This window comes from Crocuta crocuta, unplaced genomic scaffold, assembly GCF_008692635.1.
Source record: "Crocuta crocuta isolate KB4526 unplaced genomic scaffold, BGI_CrCroc_1.0 scaffold126, whole genome shotgun sequence".
Taxonomy (NCBI): Eukaryota; Metazoa; Chordata; class Mammalia; order Carnivora; family Hyaenidae; genus Crocuta; species Crocuta crocuta.
In genome coordinates, this window is record NW_027531000.1 from 6,326,395 (window position 1) to 6,331,715 (window position 5,321).

Sequence of the window (5,321 nt, forward strand, 5' to 3'; positions counted from 1 at the left end):
TAAACACTCTCCACTTGACTGGGAAACTAAAAAAATTTCACAAGGAAGCCTTTGAATGAATGATGGAATCACTCCTTCAGCACATGTTTATTGAGCCCTGTCATGTGCCAGCGCCATCCTGGGGGCTCCGCAGACGACCCACAAGGTTGCTGAGCTCACTCTTCCATGAAGCGAGACTGCAGGCCTACTGGGTGCCCAGCCCTGGCAGACGCCCTCTTGGAGATTAACATTCTGTTGAAACAGATGAGTCACTTCGAAACTGTGCCATGGGTGTTACACTCAGAGCAGGACAGGAAGCCATGGGATGATAAGAAGGGGACTTGGTTTAGTCCAATGGTTTGCAACCCAGGGTGGGGGCAATTCTCTCCCCCAGGGAAAATCTCCCAGTGTCGGGGCACATTTGTGGTTGTGGAAACTTGGGGGGGGGGAGGTGGCGCTGGCGTCTAGCAGGGAGAGGCCAGCAGTGCTGCCAGCCACCCTACGATGCTCGGGGCAGCCTCCATGACAGAGAATGAACCAACCCGAATGTCAATAGGGCTGAGGTTGAGGAACTCTGGCCTAGTCCTAGGCTCAGGGAAAGCTTTGGGGAAGTGCAGTTTGCTCTGAGAACTAGCAGACGCTAGAAGTTCAGAATGCCACGGAATGAATAGGAGTCCAGCATCGAAGCAGAGGAAATAGTGAAGAGAAAGATTGAGTCTTGAGGAGCTCCAGCTGAGAACGTAAGGGAGGTGGAGGGGACGTGGTTGGAGACAAAACACAAAATCCAGTCCTTTTCAGAGTGACTAGAAGGTCTTCCATGCCATGTTATGAAGTGTAGACTTTATGTGCAGAGCATTATGGCTAATACAAGCCCCCCTACAATGCCCTCCCTCACATCTACCCCATTGGAAAATTTTAAATCCAGTGACATGATTCCATTTGTTTTTAGAAAATCCATTCTGGGGCGCCTGGGTGGCTTAGTCGGTTAAGCGTCCGACTTTCGCTTAGGTCATGATCTCACGGTTCGTGGGTTCGAGCCCCCGCGTCGGGCTCTGTGCTGACTGCCAGCTCAGAGCCTGGAGCCTGTTTCAGAGTCTGTGTCTCCCTCTCTCTCTGACCCTCCCCTACTCACGCTGTCTCTCTCTCTCTCTCTCTCCTAGAAATAAATAAAAAAATATTAAAAAAAAAGAAGAAAGAAAGAAAATCCATTCTGGCAACAATGCAGGTGGTTGTTGGGGAGCGAGGGAGATCAGAGGCACATGAGAGACTTGTGCAATGCAGAAATGATGGCCAGAGGCCATGGCAGTGAACATGGGGGAAGCTGCAGCAGACTCCTGAGAATAAATTTTTATACTTGATGATTAACTGGGTGTTGGGAAAGAAGGAATTCCTTAGGACGACTCTGAGGTCTCTAGCTGAGGGCTAGTGTGAGTGGTCAGGTGTGTGACAGGGAAGTCATATATAAGAGACACAGTTCAGTTTACAGATACGGTGTTGATGGTCCTGTGGGGACAGTCAAGCGGACGCATCCTATTCACAGAGAGAAAAGGAGATCTGGTGCCGAGAAAGAGGCGTCCTGGAGATGGACGTGGGACTCACAAAGGCCCACCGGTGGTAACCAAAGCCTTGAACGTGGAGAAGGCACTCCAGGGAAGAACCTGGTGACAGACAAGTAGGCAAAGGGCAGAACGCTGGGGTTCATTCAGAGTTGAAGGGCAGGAAGAGAAGGAACCGCAGAGGACGGACCAGAGACCTGGAAAGAGAGGTGACACACACCAAGAGAGGGACTCACTTTAAGAATAAGAAAGTGGTCAAGCTGTCGAATGCAGCAGAAGTTAAGCAGGATGTGAAATTAGATGAAGCTCTTCGACATGCCAATCAAGAGGTCATGGGTGACCTTTTCAAGAGCAGTTTCACTACAATGGTGGGTGAGGAATTTATTTAAAAACACTTGATTACTCAAATCAAGAGGAAGAAAATGGGAACCGAATGTCTTCATATCTGGGCAGAATTTGAATAGCGGTCATTCTGCCGGCTTGGCAAGCAGGAAAGGAGTAAATCAGTGAGGCAGAAAACCAGATTAACAATAGGCCCAATCATAAAAACAGTTATGGTATACCAAAAAGACGTTTAGAGGCAAATAGCCTCAGAGTCGATTTGGCAGCTTAGCAATGTCTTTAAGAATCTAGACTCTATCTTTCTGCTCTGGCGCTCTGACACTAGTTACCACGTGGTCACAAAACGCCAGCTGCCGCTCCAAGCATCCCAAACCCACGTGACAGTACCTAAGGCAAGGAGGAAGGTGCCAGGGACCCAAATGAGGCTCACCTCGCACTCCTCTCTCTGTTTATTGGGAGACTTCCCCTTATATCTTATCACATGCCTTCTCTTAGCCCAGTTAAGATAAAGGTAAATGGGGCGCCCGGGTGGCTCAGTCGGTTAAGCGTCTGACTTCAGCTCAGGTCATGATCTCACAGTTCGTGGGTTCAAGCCCCGCGTCGAGCTCTGACAGCTAGCTCAGAGCCTGGAGCCTGTTTCGGATTCTGTACCTCCCTCTCTCTCTGACCCTACCCTGCTCATGTTCTCTCTCTCTCAGAAATAAGTAAAACATTTTAAAAAAATTAAAAAAAAAAAAGGTAAAGGTAAATGGGACTGGTCTAAGTAGCCTGCACCAATCATGATTCTTCCCCTGGGGCTAGGCGCACAGCTCCTTGAACAGAATTGGTGTTCTGTTCGCAAGAAGAAGGGGCACTGGCAGTTGAGGTGACAGCCTGTAGTTTCTACCTTAGGAAACCATCCTTTCATGGGGTGAGGGAACACGTCAGAGACCCTACAGAACAGGACAAACTCTTGGGATGCTTTAAAAAGAGTGACTAGCACTCTTAATTTTTTTTTTTAATTTATTTCTGAGAGAGAGAGAGAGACAGCATGAGCAGGGGAGGGTCAGAGAGAAAGGGAGATACAGAATCGGAAGCAGGCTCCAGGCTCTGAGCTGCCAGCAGAGAGAGCCCGATGCGGGGCTCGAACTCATGAACCGTGAGATCATGACCTGAGCCAAAGTCAGATGCTTAACCAACTGAGCTGCCCAGGCGCCCCAAGAGTGACTAGCTTTTAAAGTGAGATGTGAGATGGATAGATGCTATTCATATGTCCATTTTTATTATTTTTTTTTACATTTATTAATTTTTGAGAGACAGATAGAGACAGAATGTGAGTAAGGAGGGGCAGAGAGAGAGAGGGAGGGAGACACAGAATCAGAATCAGGCTCCAGGCTCTGAGCTGCCAGCAGAGAGAGCCCGATGCGGGGCTCGAACTCATGAACCGTGAGATCATGACCTGAGCCAGACGCTTAACCGACTAAGCCACCCAGGAGTCCCTCTATGTCCATGTTATAGAGGTGAAAACTGAGGCAGGTGGAGGTTAAATAACTTGCCTGAAGCCCCTAAGCTAGCAGCAGCCAACCCGGGACCACCCCATCCCAAAGTCAGTGCACGGGCTGATGACATTCTCCCACCGCCTTTGAGGAAAAGAAGCCCCTGGGAAGTTTGGCTACACCCTGGAGGTGGAAGCAGTTGTATGTGAGCATGGAAAAATGTGCTGCCAGGAGCTTTCTCTCCTTTCCCAGTGCCCTTAGATTTCAGCCTTTCATTTTTCCACACAACTTTGCTCACGGGCGAGGGCTAGGTGCTCATCACGGTAACCAGAACTTCTTCCTGGCGGGCGCAGCGTCGCAGCATCGCAGATGAGGTTTGGGGACTAGGATTGAATTCTGAGGTCATTTATATGGAGTAAAAGGGAACCTCCAATCAAAAAAGGACAGAAACTCTCGGGTGTTCAACAGGTTTTCAGGCAGAATTTGGGTTCATGTCTTGAGATGAGCAGAGAACGGTAGCTGACATTGCGAACTGTGTTCTCAGCTCTGTGCCCAGCCTTCCATGTGCATCATCTCACTGAACCTCACCGTGAGGTTAGAGAAGAAACTGTTATTGTCTCCGTTTTATAGATGAGGAAAAGGAGGCTTGGAACATTTAAGCAATTTGCTTAGGGGTCTACAACTAGTGAGTGGCAGAGAGGAGATTGAACCCACTCAGATCTGTCCCTGCGGACTCATCATCTATGACCACTACCCTTTACTGCCCGGGGACTTCCTAGGTACTGCCTGTAAATCCACAGCTCCAGGCACTCAGTGAACCTGGGGTAGGGGCAGGAGGAAGGGGCTCTTGGAACTCACAAGCTTTCTGTTTCTTTAAAATCCTATTTATTTTTTTTACAAAGAATTCTTTTTTTAAATTTATTTTTTAAATTCATGTTCAAGATAGTTAGCATACAGTGCAATAATGATTTCAAGACTAGATTCCTTAATGTCCCTTACCCATTTAGCCCATCCCCCCTCCCACAACCCCTCTACTAAACCTCTGTTTGTGCTCAATATTTAAGAGTGTCTTATGTTTTTGTCCCCCTCCCTGTTTCTGTATTATTTTTGCTTCCCTTCCCTTATGTTCATTTGTTNATCCACCGATGGACATTTGGGCTCTTTCCATACCCTGGCTATTGTCCACAGTGCTGCTATAAACGTTGGGGTGCATGTGCCCCTTCAAAACAGCATACCTGCATCCCTTGGATAAATGCCTAGTAGTGCAATTGCTGGGTCATAGAGTTGTTCTATTTTTAATTTTTTAAGGACCCTCCATACTGTTCTCCAGAATGGCTGCACCAGTTTGCATTCCCACCCAGCAGTGCAAAAGAGATCCGCTTCCTCCGCACCCTCACCAACGTCTGTTGTTGCCTGAGTTGTTGATGTTAGCCATCCTGACAAGTGTGAGGGGGTAACTCATTGTGGTTATGATTTGTATTTCCCTGATGATGAGCGATGTTGAGCGTTTTTTCATGTGTCAGTTGGCCACCTGGATGTCTTCCTTGGAGATCTGTCTATTCATGTCTTTTGCCCATTTCTTCACTGGATTGTTTGTTTTCTGGGTGTTGAGTTTGATAAGTTCTCTATAGATTTTGGATACAAACCCTTTATCTGGTATGTTGTTTGCAAATATCTTCTCCCATTCCATCAGTTGTCTTTTAGTTTTGCTGATTGTTTCCTTCCCTGGGCAGAAGCTTTTCATTTTGATGAGGTCCCAATAGTTCATTTTTGCTTTTGTTTCCCTTGCCTCTGGAGATGTATTGAGTTGTTGCGGGCAAGGTCAAAGAGATTTTTGCCTGCTTTCTCCTCGAGGATTTTGATGGCTTCCTATCTTACATTTAGGTCTTTCATCCATTTTGAGTTTATTTTTGTGTATGGTGTAAGAAAGGGGTCCAGGTTCATTTCTCTGCATGTCGCTGTCCAGTTT